Source organism: Chrysochloris asiatica, unplaced genomic scaffold, assembly GCF_000296735.1.
Source record: "Chrysochloris asiatica unplaced genomic scaffold, ChrAsi1.0 scaffold00126, whole genome shotgun sequence".
Classification (NCBI taxonomy): domain Eukaryota; kingdom Metazoa; phylum Chordata; class Mammalia; order Afrosoricida; family Chrysochloridae; genus Chrysochloris; species Chrysochloris asiatica.
The window spans coordinates 3,292,402-3,314,099 of NW_006408644.1; positions in this window are offsets into that span (position 1 = coordinate 3,292,402).

The following is a 21,698-nucleotide window of genomic DNA, read 5'->3' on the forward strand; positions in this document are numbered from 1 at the left end:
GAGAGAGAAAGAAAGAAAGAAAGAAAGAAAGAAAGAAAGAAAGAAAGAAAGAAAGAAAGAAAGAAAGAAAGAAAGAAATCGTTTGATTTCTTAACTGCTGTTTCCAGAAGAATGAGTTGGTAGAAAACATCATGGCCTGGGTCAGTCTCACCTTATTCCTTAAAGTGACACCTTTGACGTTTAGCACTTCAAATGATTTTTTGCAGCAGATTTGTACAAGAAATATATCACTTGATTTCTTGACTACGCTGCTGCCTTCATGAATGTGGATACTGAATCCAGTATAATGAAATCCTTGACAACTTTAATACTTCTGTATATCATGATGTTGTTCAGTGGTCAATTAATGAGTCTTTTTTTATTTTCCTTACATTGAGATATAATCTGTATTTAATTTTGTAGTCTTTGATATCCATCAGCAAGTGCTTCAAGTACGATTTACTAATACCAGCAAGGTTGTTATGATCCACAGTCAAATGCTTTTGCACACTCATAAAACACAAATATCATAAATATATTTATGATATTTTCTGCTTTCAACCAAGATCCATCGGATATCAGCAATGATATCTCTGGTTCTACGTCCTCTTCTGAATCTAGCTTAAATATCTGGCAGTAACAGATACAGTGCTGCAACCATATTTTAATTATCTTCAGTAAAATTATACTTTTTTTTTTTTTATTATGTAATGTTATTTTTTTATTATTTTCCAGTTCTGATGGATCACTTTTCTTTGGAATGGGCACAAATATGAATCTCTTCCAGTCAGTTGGCCAGATAACTGTCTTCCAAATTACATAGCATAGGCAAGTGGGTGTCTACAATGGTGTATCAATTTGTTGAAACATTTTTTTTAGTATTTCATCAGTTCCCAGAGCCTTATTTTTCATTAATGCCTTCAGTGCAGCTTGGAATTCTTCGTTAAGGACAGGTTGCTGTTGATCATATACTGCATCCTGAAATGACTGGACATCAAGCAATTTTTTTGGGTACTGTCACTCTGTATTTCTTCAATTTTCTTTGGATGCTTCCTCATTATTCCATATAATTCCAATGTTGCAACTCAAGGCTTGATATTTTCTTTAGTCCTATCAGCTTGAGGAATGTTAAGTTCTTTCTTATGATATTCTAATTCCAAAACATTGCATGTTTCATTATAATACTTTACTTTGTCTTCTCAAGCAGCACTTTGAAATTTTCTGTTCAGTTCTTTCACTTCATCATTTCTTATATTCACTTTAATTAACTCTACATTCAAAAGCAAGTTTCAAAGTTTCTTTTGATATCAACATTACCCTTTTCTTTATTATCTTTTGCAAAAAAAAAAAATTGCTTTCTTCATGTATGATGTTCTTGATGTCATCTCAGAAATCATATGATCATTAATGATACTACTATATTATTGAGATGGTCTCTAAATCTAAATTCTGATGGGATTCATTCAAAGTCATATTTTTGCTCTGATGGACTTGTTTTATTTTTTTTAAGCTTCAACCTGAAGGTGTATATGAGCAATTGATGGTCTGCTCCACAGTTGGCCACTGGTCTTATTTTGGCTGATGATGCATGTATTAGGATTTACCATTATCTCTTTCCACTGATACAGTTGATTTGATTCCTGTGTATAAGGCTAAGTCTATCGATATAGGTGAAAATGGTATTTGTAATGAAGAAGTTGTTGGTCTTTCAAAATCGTATCACGTGTTCTCCAGGTTTTTTGTTTTTATTTGTTTTTGTCACCAAGGCCATACTATCCAAATACTAATCCTACCTCTTTGTTTCCAACTTTCATATTTCTATTGTCAATAATAATTATCATTGCACCTTGATTGCATACTTGATCAATTTAGACTGGAAATATTTGTGGAATATTTTAATTTTTCATCATTGACTTTAGTGGTTGGTGTGCAAATTTAAATAATAATTGTATTGATTTATCTTTCTTCCTTGTAGGTGTATAGGTGCTATCCTACTCAGACAGCAATATACTTTAAGACGGGTCTTAAATTTTCTTTTAGACAATGGATGAGACACCATTTATTATTGAATTTTCATTCCCAGCATAGTAAACCATAGGATTATCAGCTCACTTATACCTAAGGTATAAATCTTCATACAATCTATTTCATTTTTGATGACTTCCAATTTTTCTAGATACATTCTACTTTACAATTATTATTGGTTGTTTGCTACTGCTTCTTCTCATTTTGAGCCGTGCTTATCAGTAAAAGAAAGTCCTGAAAGATTTTCTCCATCCACATCATTCAGATTGACTCTCATTTGACGAGACAACACTTCCCCAATCATATTTTGAGCACCTCTCAACCTGAAAGGCTAATTTTCAAGCAGTGTTCCACTACAATTCATAAGGTTTTAAGTGTTAAGTTTTTTCCTTCTTTCTTGTCTGTCTATATCTGAAAATTCTACTCAAATCTGTCTACCATGGAGGACTCTGCTCATATTTGAACAATGGTGGCATAGCTTTCAGCATCACAGCAATACGCAAATCACCACAGTATGACAGACTTACAGAGGAATGATAAATAATTTATTATGGATGGCAAGGCACAAGTCTGTAGTTCAGGTATTATACTGGAGGCTTCTCCTGACTTCAGGAAAAGAAGAAAGCCAATGATGAAATTTAAGAATTCTACCAACTTCTTCAATCTGAAATATATCAATCTATAAATCAAGATGCATTGGTAATAACTGGTGATTATAATATGAAAGCTGGAAATAAAGAGGAAGGATCAGTAATTAGAAAATGTGACCTCAGTTTAAAAATTATGCTGGAGGTCACAAGATAGAATTTTGTAAGAGTTATGACTTCTTCATTGTAAATATCTTTTTTCAATAACATAAACAATGACTACATTCATGGAGTCCTGGTTTGGTGTTGTAGGATAAGCACTGGACTTCTAAATGAAAGATCAAAGATAGAAACCCACTAATCTCTCTTCAAAGAACATATACAGCAGGGATGGGGAATATCCGGCCAGCAGGCTTATGTTGTTGTTAAGTGCCATCCTTCTGACTCATAGCGATGTTGTTGTATAGGATTTCTGAGTAGTGACTGGTGAGCTTTAAACCATAAACCATGCAAATCAAATCAACCTTGCTGTTCTGCACATTAATCCAGTGCACCACACCAGGACTCCAGCAATCAAAGTAATTGACCAAATATAGCAGGCTAATTTGTAAGTTGATAATTTTGCATGGCCATGAATTATGTTAAACATTTTGGCAGCAAAATTTTCCTCACCTCTGCTATGCAAGGTTGCTATGAGTTGGAGCAAACTTGATGGCATTTAATAGCATGCAAATGGAACTTACCAGATTGAACAAACAGTAATAAATCAATTACATCAATGGAAAGAGATGCTCAATAGCGTCAGTTAAAACAAAGGGCAAAGGTTGACTGTGTAACAGACCATTAGTCATTTATATGCAGATTTAGATGAAGAAAATAAAAAGAAAAGTTTATGAAAGCCAAAATATGACATTGAGTATATCATACCTGAATTTAGAGAGCATCTTAAGAATAGATATTATACATTAGACACTAATTAATGAATATAAAAGGAGTTGTGGGATCACATCAAGAACATCATAAATTAGAAAGCAAAATGTCATTAGAAAGATCGGAAAGAAAGAAAGGAGCCAAATGGATGTCAGAAGAAACTCTGAAATTTTCTCCTGAGCATAGAGAAGCTAACACAACTGGAAGAAATGATGAAGTATAAGAGTTGAACAGTAAATTTCAAGAAAAATAAAGTATTACAATGAAATATACCATCTTGAATAGAAAACCAAAATGGAAGTCCGATCTCAGGATTACTCAAACTGAAAGAACTGAAGAAAAATTCAAGCCTTTGGTTGTAATATGGATGGATACTATGGACAAAATATTGAATGATGCAGGATGCATCACAAGAAGATGGAGGGGAATACCCATTCACTGTGCTAAAGAGAATTGAATGAGCCAATCATTTGAAGAGATGCCATATGACAAAGAACTGATAGTGTTGAAGACAGAAGTATAAGCTGCACAAAAGAGACTGATGAAAAGAGTCAACAGCAATGGGTTCAAACATATTGTTTGCAAGAATGGCATAGGATAAGACAGTGTGATTGGGTAGTACCAGGCAATTTTTCCTTGTGTTGTACATAGGTTAACTACCTTTGAGTCTGAACTTACTAGATGGTACCTAACAAGAACAACAACGTGAAACTGCTTCATTTTAAATTGATTTGGGTCATGTTTTTGTCTCTCTTCAATATCAGTTTAAGTTCTTTAACATTCTTGATATCTAAATTTAATGTATGTATCGCCTGATGGACCCAAGTTAGAGTCAGTTTTCTCTTTTATTTTCGTCATTTGTTACTGTGTTTTATTACATCTACTAATTTTTTTTTTTTTTGGATGCATAGCTAAATTGCTACCTGATCTACTTTATACAGTATTGGATTTGCTAAGTCTATACTAGATTGCAACCCTGTTTGGTATAAGGTATCTCTTATTCAATTCAAATTTTTCAATGAAAACTTTGACATATTTGTCAGGACTCTGTCCTCTGAACTCTAGTCTTTTCTGATAAAACTGTCAAGATATCATTTCCATTCAACTTAATTTTCCTTTGGGTATTTAGTTTCCAACCCTATGTGGACTCCATATTATGTTAAGCTTCTACTTTGATTTTTCGCTTAGAGTAGTGACATCATAGTTCAGTGTCAAACTAAGCCTCCACTCTCATTCAACAGTAAACAATGTTAACAAGACAGTGTGAGGCTTCTTTCCAATCTTCATCAAAACTTAAACCAATGTCAGTGGGATTCAGAAAGTAGCTATGCCACTAATTCCATTTGCCACCAGTGAAATTAAATAATTCTATTTAATTTTTGTTTTCCTTGTCTAGGAGCTTGGAATCTTCAGGAATTTTTGGTGGCAGCATAGCACTTCTGTTTCACGTAGGCTTGTAGCATCCAAATCCAGCTATTTAGGTCATCGCTTACCAGCCTCTCCTGCACAATTTTTTTGGATGTTACACTGTAGATTTTGATGACTCTAACTTTCAGCTCTGGGAATTTGTGTTTGGGGAGAAGGATTTCATTATTTTTACAGTTTACCTTGTTTTTTTGTTGTTGTTGGTGATGACAATGTATGGTGAACATGCAGCATATTATGGTATTTTTAAGGAGAGAATATCCTAAAGATATAGACTTTCTACATTGAAGAAGGACCAAGAGTATCTATGATTTATATGGAAATTTTGATGGTGAGAATAGTTAAAAGAATGCTGAACAGCATAAATAAAAAACACAGAAACCGTAGAAGACAAAAACAGATAACTTGGACCTCCTAAAAATTAGACATTTATGTACATCAAAAAAATTTACCAAAGAGTAAAAAGGGTGCCCACCAACTGCAAAAATATTTTTTGCAATGACATATCAGACAAGGAGCTAATCTCTAAAATTTAGAGAAAACTACAACCACTCTACTAAAAATGACAAACAACCCAATTAAAAATTGGCAGAGGCTATAAATAAACACTTCACTAAGGAAGACATTAAGGCTACCAACAAACAAGAAGTATTGTTAGGGATCCTTAGCTGTTCAGTGCTGTCAAGTTGGTTTCAACTCATAGCGACCCCGTGTAAGGTTTCCAAGGAGTGGTTGGTATGTTTGAAATGTTGCCTTGTGGTTAGCAGTCAAGTACTTATGTACTTATCCTAGAGCAACACATCAGGACTCATAATTTGCCATTGCTGTTGTTGGTAAGTGCCTTCGAGTCAATTCTGACTCACAGTGACTCTGTGTATGGTTTCTGAGAAGCAACTGGTGACATTGAACCATCGATTTTGCTGTTCAAAATGACCTTACTGCCCAGCACATTAACCCATAGCCCACACCATGATTCTTCCTCACCAATTAGAGAGATGCAAATAAAAATAAAGAGATATCATCTCACCTAGAATTATTAGCAAAGTTAAAAAACAAAAAACAATAAATGATGACTAGGGTGTGAAGAGACTGAGACCCTCCTACATTGCTAGTGAGACTGTAAAATGATTTAACCATTGTGGAAATTGGTTTGTCCCTATCTCAGAAAGTTGGAAACAGAAATACCTACTTTATTACCAAGCGATCTCTCTACTTAGTATATATTCACAATAATTGAGAACCAAGAAGCAAGTAGATGTATGCAGAATGATAGTAATTGCAACACTATTAGCAATAGCAAAAAAGATGTAATCTAATATCCACCAATGGAAAAATGGTTAAAAAAATTTGGTACATATAAACAGCATCACTAATCTGTCAGTTTGTCACACTGTGGTGGCCAGAGTTTTGCTGTGATGCTGGAAAATATGCCACTAGTATTTTGAATGCTAGCTGGATCACTCAAGGTGAACAGGTTTCAGCTGAGCTTACAGACTAAGACAGACACTGAAGAGGGAGAGGCAAAGTACTTCTGAAAGTATAGCCACTGAAAAACTTATGAATAGCAATAAAACACTGTCAGATAACATCAGTATACTGAACATTGAAACATGATGAATAACATCAGAATATTGTCAGGTATAGTGCCAGAAGATGAGCCATTCAGGTTGGAAGGTACTCAAAGTATGATTGGGGGCAAGGTGTCTAGTCAAAGTAGAGTTGACTGTGAAGACACAAATGGAATAAAGGTTTTGGGACCTTCATTTGCTGATGGGTCATAACTCAAAACGAGTAGAAACAGCAGAAACAGACATTAATAGTTGGAAAATTCAATGTATGAAGAATAAATCTAGGAAAATTCTGAGTTGTCAAAAATGAAATGAAATGCATAAACATCGTTATCCTAGGCATTAGTGTGCAGAAATGGATTGGAATTGGCTTATTTTGAGTCTATACTGAGAATGATAAATTAAAGAAGAATGGTGTTGCATTCATCACCAAAAAGAACATTTTAAGAATCATCTTGGGGCATAATACTGTCTGTTATAAGATAAATCCATATGCTTACAAGGAACGCTAGCTAATTCCATTATTATTCAGATTTATGCACCAACCATTAAAGCAAGTGATGAGTAAATTGAAGCAGTCTTAAATTTATCAAACATGAAATCAAGATATATACATAATTACTGGTGACTATAATGCAAGTGTTGGAAGCAAAGAGGAAGGATCAGGAGTTGGAAACTATGGCCTTGTTGAAAGAAATGATGGTGCAGATAACAGGATAATTTTTTTCAAGACCAATGACTTCTTCATTGCAATTTTTTTTTTTTTTTTATTGTGGATTGAGTGAAAGTTTACAGGGCAGATAATCAGTTTTACATTCAACAAATCATACACCTTGTTTTATTCCAATGATTATAATCCCCTACACGTACCATCAGTTAACAGTATTTCTCTCTATCCACTTTACCTTAAAAAAAAAAAGAAAAAAACCACACAAAAACATTCAGGCATACATGATAATTTATACCTACAAAAGGCACATTCTGCAAGTCTGCCACCTGGCCACCAGCTCTTAGTCCCTCTCTTCCCATGAATCTATAGTTCTTAGTTTCTACCCCTCTCCAAGACCCTATCTCTGCCTAGGTCTCTGACATCGCTGCTTCTTTGGTTAAGGTCCCACATTCTGCTTGTGCTCTTATCCCTTGATGATCCTAGGGTCCTCTGTTTCTGGATTATAAGATTAACCACTCCCCTGTTTTTGTTAAAAACGTCTCCCTTTACGATTGTGACGCTCACAATTAGTCATGATAACAATTATTCACTATTGAATCATATGAATCTTATCCCCATCTCTTTTCACCAGACCCATCTAGACAAGATGAAAATTATTCAGTGGGGACTTTTTCTCCCCCCTTCCCATACTTTTAAACTAAACTCCCTCTTGAAACCTTGTAAGCCAGTCACTTCTTGCCTTTATCACCCCCTCATTTTAGGTAGCCAATGTCTAAGCTGCCTGTCCCTATCTACCCTGTGTACAGAGGGGATACATCATATGAAGACACCTTCCCTCTCTGTTGGTATTTAGAGCTACTACCTCCATGAGTATAGGTCAGGTTCATCAAATTGTAGCAATTTACCCTTGTTTCCTTTATCCAATCTTTCTCTAGTCAAGTCCTGATTATCAAGCCATTGAAGCTAGGTCAAATAGGTACTGTCACCAAGTTTGGGTTTTCTTGTGCATCTCCCCTCACTTCATGTCAAATGGATGCTTCACTCTCAGCTCTAACCCTCTATGGCTATGTCCTTGTACATGGGCTCAAGTGTCCTCAGGTCTCACCACACTTTGGACCAACCAGCGCTTCCTCTTCTCTCTCTCATCTCCAGGTCAACAAGAGTCAATGGACTGTGGTTGAACTCAACCCATTTCTTCATTACAGCCTTTCCCCCTCTTCCACTCACCTGTAGACCAATGTGGTCGCCAGCAAGCTTCCATGCCTGTTTGTGTGTTCCTTTTGAGTTTCAGTCTTAGAGGGGAGTTTGTCCTGAAGGAACTTGATTGCTTGCTTTGATGGCTTCCTGGCGAACAGCTTGCTTATTCTTGTAGTAGCCAGTCATGCTGACATTTTTGTTTTGTGTTTTTCCTGATGATCTTTCTTTGAAGATGTATCTTCTGTCACCCTAGCTATTCCAAGCTGGTCTGCTTGTTCTTTTTAGTGGGAATGTCCCACCTCATGAGGTTCTGGATGGGACTCAGGATTCCACCTAAGGTCTTATACTCTGCAAACGCTTTGCAAGAAGCCTATTTCACTGGGCAAATTGTAGAACCCCTTTTAGGTATTCCAATCAGTTACAGGCTAAGGACGGGCTTACAAATTTTCTATAGTGTTCTTCCATCTCCTCCCCCTTGTTATATTGCCTTCCCCAACACCCAAACTAAACACCCCACCCCAACACCACTGTTGTGATTACCTTATATTCCATTAATTATTCCCTCCATTTAAGTCAGTCTATTTTATCCTGTAATCTACCTGACCTTCCCACCAGCTGGATATCTAGTCCTCTGTGTTTACCTTCTTTTACATTGTAATTGTTTTGATCATACACTCCCTCCCAGATCCTTTGTTCTTATAATTTTTTTTCTGTTCTTGACTCTGCCATTTGTCAATTGAGTTCAGGGTGATGTTGCCATGTACCTCGTTCTCTGGTTATTATCTTTTCTTGTTGGTTCTCAGTCCACAGAACTCACTTTAGAATGTTTTTCATAGCAAGGTTGGCTTTGGCAAAATGCCTTACCTTCTGTTTATCATGGAATGTTTTGATTAAGCCATCATATTTGATTGACAACTTTGCTGGGTAGAGGATTCTTGGTTGGCAGTTTTTTGTTTTGTTTTTTCTTTCAGGGTTTTATATATGTCTCCCCATTACGTTCTTGCCTGCAAGGTTTCTGTTGAGAGATCTGAGCTTAATCTGACTTGATTGCCTTGGTTTGTGACACTTCTCTTTTCCCTAGCTGCTTTCAGGATTCCGTTCTTATCTTTGATTTTGGAAAGCTTGATTATTACATTTCTTGGTGATTTTCTTTTAGGGTTTGTCCTTCCTGGGCTTCGTTGAGCTTCTTGAATGCTTACCTTTTTGCTTTTCAAGATGTTTCAGAAATTTTCTTCCAGAAGCTCTTCAACTGTCTCCTCTGTGGACTTGTGTGATTTTGCCTGTTCTGGAATGCTGATAATTCTTAAGTTATTCTTCTTCATTTTGTGCAACATGAATCTTAGGCCTTCTTCAGATTTTGTAATCTTTTTTTTGTTTGTTTGTTTTCTCTTCTATCATAGTAATGTTGAGAGATTTATCTTCTAGCTCACTGCTTCTGGTTTCTTTCTGTTCAGTTCTACACCTTTGTCCTTTCAGTGTATTGTCCATTTCTGAGATTCTATTATTAATTGTTTGGACCTCTTTCTGTAGGTTTGGAATTGTTTCCTATTCTGTATCTATCTTATTTGATTGCTCCTGTAACACTTTCCTCACTTCTTCCTTATTTTTCTCAACTGCATTGTATAATGTTTTGAAAAATAATCATTTTTTTCTGAATTCCTTCTCAGGCACTTCCAAAGCCTGCCCATCTTCCAGTATGGGGTGTAGGTCTACTTCCAGATGATTTGCCTCAATCACTTTATCTTGTTTCTGGACATATGCTGATATGGTCATCTGCTTCTGTTTTGGGGGCATATTCAGGAGGTACCTAAGGCCTTAATACTGAGTTGAATTTGTATTTTGGTATTTTTTATGCTTTCTGATTGCCTCCAGGTAGATGTGATCAGGAAATGGGCTTCCCTTTTCTCTCTTCTACCTGAGAAATTTCAAGATGCCACTGTTGGTTGTTTTGACATAACTCATGATTTAAATTTTGGCCTATTTCCTTTTAGTCTGCATGTCCCTCTCCACAATCCCCATTCAGGTCTTTTTTCTAATGATAAAGAGTTCAGGGCTGTCTGTGGCTGTTTTGTGCGGCCGTTTGTTTTTAAGTGGAAACTGTAACTTTAAATTTTGAAGAGATCTGTGTGCATGTGTAGTAGAGCCCTTCAGGGTAGGTGTGGGGTGTCCACTCACCCAGGCACTTCTTCTAGTCACCAGAATGGAGATGCACAGCCAGTGAGACACCAATCAATAGATACTGAAAAAAAGAGTGTCCACACCTTTATCTCCGTGATTCTGTCAGGTGTCCATGGCTGCTCTGATCCTTCCCCCACTTGGTTTCACACAAGATGGTGGCTCGGAGAATAGCTAAGCATCTTGAATTAGAAAATACTGGATTTATTGCTTCTGCTACAAATCCCACTATCTGGAAACCTTCCAACCTTCTAAATATTCCCTTATATGTGTTTTGGAATTCTGGGACCATCACCTGAGCCTTCTTGGACTGGTATTCTGTGTTGTTGCTGGTGAAGCTCCTCACTGCACTTCCACCCAATCTACCATCTTGTTTGTTCTTTCACAAATACCCTTTTAAAACAACATAAAGGTGATTATACACATGAAACTCACCTGATGGAATTTTCAGAAATTGAAATTGACTACATCTGTTGAAAGATACAGTGGAAAAGTTCCAAAAGGTGGTCAGGACAGATGGGAAGAGACCATCAATTGCTCATATTCGATTCCAAGATGAAGCTAAAGAAATTTAGATGAAGTCCTCAATAGCCAATATATGACTTTAAACATATACCACTGGAATTTATAGATCATGTCAAGCACATATTTGATTCATTAGACACTAATGACCCAAAACTATATACGAGTTATGGTATGAAATTATGTATATCAAACAGGAAGAAAGTAAATGATCATTAAGAAGACAATGAGGAAAGAAAAGACCAAAATGGATGTCAGAAGAGACTCTTAAACTTGCTCTTCAGCAGAGAGATGCTAAGGTACATGTAAGAAATGAGGAGGTAAAAGATCTGAACAGAAATTTTCAAAGGGCAGTTCAAGAAGACAAACTCAAATATTATATATTGAAATTTGCAAAGATCTGGAGTTATAAAATAAAAAGGGTAAAACATACTCAGCATATTTCAGGGTGAAAGAATTGACAAAAAATATTCAAGCCTCTACTTGCAATACTAAAGGAGTCTAAGGTCAAAATATTGAAGGATGCAGAAAACATCAAAGAAGAGAAAAGGAGTACTGTAACAAAAGGAAATGATATTCAACCATTTCAACGGGTTGCATGTAAGCAAGAGCCACTGATACTACAGGAAAAAACCTATTGTGCACTGAAGCTATTGGCAATGTCCAAGGCTACAGTAAATGATGGAATACAGATTGAAATATTGTCACCAAACTGAGGCAGCACTGGAGGCACTCACTTACCTATGCCAAGCAACATAGAAGATAGTTACCTGGGCAATTGATGGGAAAATACCCATATCTGTATCCGTTTCAAAAAGAGGCTAGCCAACAAAATATGGAAATCAATGGATAATATCATTAATATCACATGAAAATAAAATTTTGCTGAAAACAATTCAAAAACGATTGCTACATTACATTGACAGGGAACTACCAGGGGTTCAAATCGGATTAAGACTAGGACATGGAATGAAGGCTATCAATACTGACATCAAATGGATCTTGTCTGAAAACAGAGAATATCAGAAAGATGTTTACTTGTGGTTTATTGACTATGCAAATGTTTTTGACTGGGTGGAACACCAGTGTGGAGAATAAGTATTCCAGAACACTTAATTGTGCTCATAAGGAACCTGTACTTAGATCAAGAGGCAGTTATTCAAACAGAACACATGGATACTGAATGATTTAAAATCAGGGAAGATGTTTTCCAGGATTGCATGCTTTCTCCATACTTATTCATTCTGCATGCTGAGCAAATAATCTGATAAACTGGATTATATGAAGAATATTTGTGGCATCAGGATTGGAGGAAGACTCATTAACAACCTGTAATATGAAGATAATACAACCTTGTTTAATGAAAATATAAAATAAATTGAAATAAGATAATCAATGGCCACAGCCTTCTTAATGTACAGAGAAAAGAAAAAATCTCACCACAGAACCAATAAATAACACAACATCATGATAAATAGTGAAACGATAGAGGTAATCAAAGACTTAATTTTGCTTGGATTAACCATCAACACTCATGGAGGCATCAGTCATGAAATCAAATGGCATATTATATTAGACAAATCTGCTGCACAAGACAGCTTTAAAGTGTTCAGGAGCAAAGATGTCAGTTTGAAGAATAAAGTGCACCGGATCCAAAGCATGATATTTTCTACAGTCTTATATGCATGTGAAAGTTAGACAATGCATAAGAAAGACAGTAGAAGAATTGACGCATATGAGTTATGGTGTTATAGCAGAATATTAAAACTACCATGAACTGCCAAAAGAACAAACAAATCTGTGTTAGAAGAATGAAACCAGAATGCTCTTTTTAACCCAGTATGACCAGATTTCATCTATCATACTTCAAATATGTTTTCAGGAGAGTTAAGTCCCTGGATAAGGACTGGTAATGTGGAGGGACAAAGAAAAAGAAAGAGGCCTCCAATGAAATATATTGGCACAGTGGCATCATCAATGGGCTCAAGCATAGCAACAATTGTGAGGATGGTGCAAGACTAAGTAGTGCTACATTCTGTTGTACTGGAGTCACTGTAGGTTCAAAGTTCTTGAACTACCAACAACAACACATAGTTGAATATTATGCAATGTTGAAGAATAATGATGAATCGTGAAACACATAACATACATGGAGCTGGAGGGCATTATGCTGAGTACAATTAGCCAATCACAAAATGACAGATATTTTATGAGACCACTACTGCAAAATCTCAAGAAAATGTTTTCATGCTAAAAGAAGTATTATTTGATGGTTACCTGGAATTGGAGGGAAGGGAGATTATTTCACTGTCTAAAGCGTTGTTGTTGTTTTTGTTAAGTGTTATGGAGTCATTTCTTACTCATAGTGATGCTGTATATGTCACTAGTGAACTTGAACTTCTGAACTTGCAGTCCAGCACATTAACGCATATTGCCACACCATAGAGACACATGTTAACTAGTGTGACGGGGATGGCAATATGCAAAAAGTGGGTGGCTGGCAGAAGAATGATAAGTACAGGTGAAGATACAGGGAGGTATGATAAGTATAATTGGGATAGAAGTATATGGTGTTATGTTCACAACCTTGGAGCCACAATGTTCCGAAGGTAAATGCATGGGCAGATACACATGTTCAATGAGTATGGGAGGATGAGTGGAAATATACCCACCCTTTGAAAGAAGATATTTATATTGGGTATTTACCTTTTTTGCAAAAACATATATGAATGTGGTGGAGCATTGTTGTTGTTATGTGCCGTGGAGTCGGTTGCAACTCATAGCAACCCTGTGCAGGGTTTCCAAGGCTGTAAATCTTTACGGGAGCAGAAAGCCTCATCTTTCTCGCACATAACAGCTGGTAGTTTTGAACTGATGATCCTGAGGTTAGCAGTCCAATTCGTAGCCACTATGCTACCAGCGCTCCTTACAGATGACAAAATGCTGCACATTTTTTATATATTTACAAACGCCTAAAGGTGATGCGTTGCTGGGACAGATTGAAAATATTTTATGATGTTTTTGAACTTATGTAAAATTAAATAAGAACCGTACGCATCTGTCCTAAATTATCTGTTAGCAAAGGTAGCTATACATGATGTTGTCTGCCAAAATTCTTGCTGATTTTTTTGCTCCATTATAATAACATTCCATAAGACCCCTTATTGGATCCATAGCATCTTGCCTGGTGTCTATGTTCCATATCACTACAAACCACTGAATATCTACTAACTTATTTGAGATTACCTCTTCTTTGGAGACTTAATCATCCTAGTTCTAATTTCTCATAATTTCAAGATTGGCTCCAAGTAGTGTGTATATTGTATTCAACTTTTCTATTGTTGTAGATAAGAAAATAAATCTCTTTTCAGATATTCCATCTACTTAATATGATTCCAAATTGTTTTGATATTTTCCTTTGCATCACCCTTCAAAAAATTCAGCACAATATAAAATTATGTTTATTTGTATTGTCACTATTTTTTTTTCTTTTCTAACTAACTTGATTAAACATTTCACTCTTGATTTTAACTTTTTCACCAATCACAGAACCTGAAATCTCCAAGGAGCTCATAAACATTTAATTGAAAGATATAAAAAAATTATTTAATTATTATGAATTCAAAACTTACAGACATTTTTATACTATAAAATGTGAAGTATCTTTAAAATAATTTCATATATAAAATTCTTCTAGAACCCGAGGTATTGCTCTTCTCCTGATCTGCAAATCTAAGCTTGTAGTAAATTATGAGAAAAGGACAAGGTCAAGATCTTTCCTACTGCCAACACCAACCAAAGACAGTATGTCTCTTTTGAGAAAGATGATGTAAATGCCTGAAGAGAGTTGGGATTCAGTGGTTGTGTATACTTTGAAAAAGTCAATACTGTATAATTATAGTTGCTGAATGACACCTTAGTCTCTTTTCATGGATCATCCAATACATCTGATGATAAGTGCTAGAGGAAGAGAAAACTCTACCTGTGGAAACTCTTTCAAATATTCTAGGCTATCCTTGTAAACATACTCTCTCATTACTGAAAGAGAATCAAGGAAGGAAGATTTTTGGGTAATTTTCAGATATTTTCTGGAAGTTTAAGTGAGCATGTGTGTGTATTTAAACACTCTTAGAATGAAGATTTAGAATACCCTTGCTTTCACTTTATCATTGCTAGTCACAATTGTCATTACCACAGATAACTGCATGCTGGCAATATGGTTGTAATTATTCTTCAAGGACAACTATTTTAGCATAAATATGTAGAAAACATTATACTTCTCAGGACACTGCGGTAATTTAGTCAATAATTACTTCAGTGAACACAATAGTGCTTAAGTGTACTGAAAGCACCAATGTGTGTCTCCAGCATACTTTCTGTACTTTCAAAAAATAATACTCACAGGAATCCATGAATGACTTTTCTATAAAGCTCCCAGAGAACTGTTCAATATTTTAATCTTTGAGGATATTAGTTTTAAGGAATTTTCCATATTTGAACCCACATCTCAGTGTTTTCAGCACCTACTTTGTATGTGGACCAATATTTATGCTTTGAATTGTTCTTATTTACTATTTTGAATTTAACATTTTCCACTCGAAATACGGAGAAACCTTGCTTTTAATTAGGAAATGCATTTTCTTTGTAGTTATGGTATATATTTTCCTTTATCTAATTTTAAGAAATCATATGGGATTTTAAAAAATTTTTAATAGAATTAAGATGTGGCTTTAATTTATTTGATATGGAGAACAGATGATTTTACAGATAATTTAATTAATTTATTCTCCTTGCATGAGGGATAACGACTGGTGAGTTTGAACTGCCAATCTTGCGGATCAAACCGACTTTGTAGTCTATCACATTAATGACACTTAATAACAATATATATACATACATGTACATATGCATAGGTATTGTTATTAAGTGCCATTGAGTTGGTTTAGACTCATAATGACCCTGTATAGAGTTTCCAAGGTGTATTTGAACTGTCAACCTTGTGGTCCATAGTCAAGTGCTGGTCCTAGAGTACTACACTAGAAGTGGCACTATGGGTTAATGCAGTGGACAGCAAGGTTGGTTTGAACCACAAGGTTGGAGGTTCAATCTCACCAACTGCTCCTCGGAAACCCTATACAGATTCACTATGAACAGGAGACGATTTGACCTCATTTAACAATAACAGTATATAGTTTATTTATTTATTTATTTATTGACTGATGTGACCAGTTCTTCTGGTATTGGTAAAATAGCAATACTATAATAGAAAGAAATAAACATGAACATTAATTTGGATGATGGTAGGTGTTTTAGTCATTAAAAAGAACCAAGAAAAGATCACCGAATTATGATGATCATAAAAGTTTTATCCAAGAAGTGGAAAATCTCCAGGACAGTGGCATTTGGAGCCACTTGTGGGATGGCATGAATGCAACAATCAATTTCACTTTCCTCCATTGTTACTTGTGTTGATATCCACTAACTTATTGAGGTTATAATTAGGAAGCTAATTCTAAGGGCAAGTTTAGTAAAATGAGATTAGGGGTTGTTCTTTGTCTTAAGGTACTAAAGAAGTTGTACATTAAGCAGATTGAGTATAGACCAGACAAATTTGTAATTACTTTTCAATACCAGTTGTATCTCATATGATTTTTCTAAGTCAAAAGCTCCTCATCAAATATCAGAATCCAGGGACTTCCAGTTTGGGTGATAGCAGTGAAAACCAGGTAGGGGACTCTCCATTGTGAAGGTACTGGGATCTCACAAAGGAAGTGCTCATAGAACAACTCCAGAATTCCAGATCTACCATAAGATCCAGGACATCAGTTTCCCACAATTGCAAGTGAAAAAAATCACGATAATAAGGAAAATATTTCATGTTAGGAAACTGGAGATGGGACACCCTCGGTGGCCATGACGCCTTGACAGAGTTTAGAGGGTGGGACTACAGTCAGTCTGGCTCAGAAAAACCTGTGCTAAAAGTGGTGGAGAGACATTTGCAAAAAAAAAAAGGCATGGAAGACTTCACATGTCTCCCTCTATTTCCCTGTCCCACCTTCATTGCTCAGCCTGGACAGCATCAGGTGGGACAGTTTTCCCATGGTGAAGAGACAGGGAGCTTGGCGGCAACTTAAGATGTCACCCATGGAGACACAGCCCTAAAATTTTCTCCGGCCAGACCATGGGCAGCTGTTTGCCTTGGAGTAAGGTCCAACTCAGGCCACCCTGTTTGGGGTTTCCAGAGCTGTGGGTCCATGTGGGAGCAGAGTGCCTTGTCTTTCTCACATGGTGTGGCTGGACGTTTCGAGCTTCTAACCTTGTGGATGAAGGTCCCATTCACGGCCACTCTGCTACCTGATCTCCCTGTATAGGACCCATACAAAGGAATCTGTAAAAGCCCAACATAAAAGGACTCAGCCATCCTGAGAATTGTGTTGTGCACACACATATATCCATATGACCTTCAGAGACAAAAATAGTAGACAATCTTTCTCCCATTAACTGCTCAATATCTACTTGTGCACTGCTACCATAGCGACTAGAAGAAGGGCCTGAGAGAGTGGACACCCTCATGCACTGCTGGAGGCTTCTACTTTGCATACACAGTGCCTGTGTAGCTCAGGACAGTCAACCACAGCTTCATTTCTGTTCCAAAGTGATGGTTTTTGTCTCTGCATTTATATTACTTTTGCTTTTGGTCCTTTTGATCACACATCTTTCCTGGAGGTGGAAGATTTTTCTCCCAACATTATCCAAGAAGAGACAGCAATTGTGGCCATATAATCAAGCTATAAACATACACCATAACATTCAACCACTGAGACAAGAGTCAACAACACCTGCTAAGCATTACATGCAAAAAGGGAAGACTATCTCCCGGTCATATTCACCAAGAGACATATAGTAAGCTTAACAACAAACAACGAACATTCACTTAAACTTTAAAAAAAAAACTATCGGAAATGATGAATGAAAACTACAAATGATATTGAATCATGTCCAAAAGCAGAAGCAAGTAGGTGAAATAAATCAGCTGGAGACAGACAAAGCATTCTATAGGAGGAAGAGCAGGTTTTGGATATGCCTGAGAAAGAATTCAGAAGAATAATATGGAAACAAATTCAAATGCTCTGAAAAAGGATGGAAGAAAACAAGAAAGAAGTCAGGAAAGTACTACAGGAGCATTCAAATAAGATTGATACAGCATTGGAAGCAATTCAAAACCTGCAAAAAGAGGTCCAGATGATTAATAATAAGATATCAGAAATGGACAATACAGTGAAAGGAGTAGAATAGAAGGGATGGAAGCCAGAACTAGTGAGTTGGAAGACAAATCTCTCAATACTGCTAAGATAGAAGAACAAGCAGAAAAAAGGATAAAAGAAATCTGAAAAGAGGCTAAGATTCATGCTGGATAACATGTAGAGGAACAACTTAAGAATTATTGGCATTCTGGAACAGGAAGAATAAGAGAAGTCCACAGAGGAGATAGTAGAAGAGCTACTGCAAGAAAATTTCCCTAACATCTTGAATGATGAGAAGATAAACATTCAAGAATCCAAGCATACACTAGAAAGGATAGACCCCAAAAGAAAGTCAACAGTAATCAAGCTCTCTAAAATCAAAGACAAGGAGAGAATACTGAAAGCAGCCAGGGAGAAGAGAAATGTCACTTATAAAGGCAAGCAAATGAGATTAAGCACTGACTATTCAGAACAAATGATGCAGGCAAGAAGGCAATGAGTTAAACATATACAAAGCCCTACAAGAAAAACAAAACAAAACAAAACAAAAACTGTCAAACAAGAATTGTCTATCCAGCAAAACTATAAATCAAATCAAATACAAAGGTGTGATCAACACATTCCATGATAAACAAAACCAATCTAACATTTCAAAACATTTATCAAAATCAATCTATCATTTCAAAACATCCTAAAGGGAGTTCTGTGGACTGAAAGCCAACAAGACCAGACAACAACCAGAGATAGACAGGTGTGGCAACACCACCTGAAACTCAGTCAACAGGAAGCAGAGTCCAGAACAGAACAAGACTACAACAATAAACTCAAAGGAACTGGTAAGTCAAATGAAGATCAAACTTATATCAATTTCAAAGAAGGGACAAATGTAGCAACAGAGACCCAGGTGGTGAGGATGCCAGGTAAATTACAGGGTACAATGGATTATCTTAAATGGAGAGAAAAGTTAGTAGACTATAAGTAACCCCAAAGAAAGTTAATACTTCACAACTTACCATGAAAATGAACTTCCAAGCAGAACAAGCAAACATGAAAACTAAAAAGAAACCAACAAGAAATAGCACCAAAAATATAAACACAACACAAGAAAGCAGGCAGAACAAAAGAATAAACAGAACTACCAAAAAAGTAACACAATGGCAGTAATTAATTCATACCTACCGATACTTATATTGAATGTCAATGGATTGAATGCACCAGTGAAGAGATGGAGAGTGGCAGAATGGAAAAGAAAACAAGAGACCCTTCAGTAGGTTTTCACATTCGAAAACCTAGAAGAGATGGATATATTTCTAGAAAAACATGACCTAAACAAACTATCTGAGAATGAAGTAGAAAATTTGAACAATGCCATAACAAAAGAATAAATTGACCGGGTCATCAAACAACTCCCAACCAAAAAAGTCCAGGCCCAGATGGCTTCACGGGTGAGTTCTACCAAGCATTCAGGGAAGAACTGTCACCAGTTGTCTCCAAGTTATTCCAGAATATAGAAGAGGATGGAAAACTCTCTAATACTTTTTATGAAGCAAGAATAACCCTCATACCAAAACCAGGGAAGGACATTACTAAAAAAGAAAACTATAGACTAATATCCCTCATGAACATACACACAAAAATTCTCAATAAAATCGTGGCCAACAGAATCCAACAGCACATCAAAAAAAAAATAATACATCATGACCAAGTGGGTTTCATAAAAGGGACCGCAAGGATGGTTCAACATTAGAAAAACAATCAACGTAATCCATCATATAAATAAGAAAAAGGAAAAGAACCACATGATCATATCAATTGATGCAGAAAAGGCATTTGACAAAATCCAACATCCATTCCTGATAAAAAAACACTCAACAAAGTAGAAATTGAAGGAAAATCCCTCAGCATTATCAAGAGCATATATACAAAACCATCAGCCTACATTACTTTCAATGGAGAGAAACTGAAAACCTACCCTCTGCAAACAGGAACCAAAAAAATGATGCCCTGTGTCACCACTACTCTATTAAATATTGTGCTGGAAGTTTTAGCCAGAGCTTTACGGCATGATAGAGATATTAAAGGCATCCAAATTGACAAAGAGAACATAAAACTCACCTTTTTTGCAGACGATGTGATCCTATACATAGAAAACCCCAAAGACTCAGTAAAAACACAAAACTACTAGACCTCATTGGAAGAGTGAGCAAAGTGGCAGAATATAAGGTCAACATAAAAAAGTCTGTTGGATTTCTATATAACAACAACACTAGCACTGAAAAGGACATTAGGCAAGCAATACGATTTACATTATCTGCCCAAAGAATGAAATATTTAGGAATAAATGTAACCAGAGAAACAAAGGGCTTATACAAAGAAACTTACAAAACACTATTACAAGAAACTAAAAGAGATGCACAGAAATGGAAGAACATACCATATTCCTGGATAGGAAGACTCAACATCACAAAAAACATCGGTATTTCCCAAAGCAATTTATATATACAATGCAATCTCAATCCAGATTCCAACAACATTCTTCAAAGAGATGGAAAAGACAATTACTAATTTTATATGTAAAGGAAAGAGACCCAGGATAAATAAAGCACTGTTTAAGAAGAACAAGGTTGTAGGTCTCTCACTCCACGACTTCAAAATTTACTACATGGCTACAGAGGTCAAAACAGCCTGGTACTGGTACAATGAGCGATACATTGATCAATGGAACAGAATTGAGAATCGTGAAATTAACCCAACCACATACAGCCAAATGATTTTCAACAAAGTGCCTAGGCATATTGCATGGGGAGGAGACAGTCTCTTTAACAAATGGTGCTGACAGAACTGGAAAACGATATGCAAAAGACTGAAACAAGACCTTTACCCCAGGTCCTATACAAAAACGAACTCAGCATGGATTAAAGATGTAAATGTGAATCCCAAAATTACGAAGGTCATCAATAAAAAAAACAAAAAAACAGGGACAAATGTGAGGGTGCTAATTCAGGGCATATATAGACTACCAAACATTTTGAAAAGTACACAAACAAAAATAGAAAAAAAATAGATGAGTGGGACATACTAAAAATTAAAAACTTATGTGCATCAAAAGACTTCACCAAAAGAGTAAAAAGGGAACCCATAGAATGGGAAATAAAACTTTTGCAATGACACATCAGATAAGGGGATTAATGTTAGGATGCTTGCCTGTCTTTTGAATTTTGGTCTCCCTTGCCTACCATTATGAAATAGACACTTGGGGGACGGGCGGGGAAGAGCCAGAAACATCAAAACAGAAAACATGTAAGCCCGTCTTCAGCCTATAACTGACTTGGATACATTGGGAGGGGGACTGGAATCTGCCCAGATCCAGAATGGG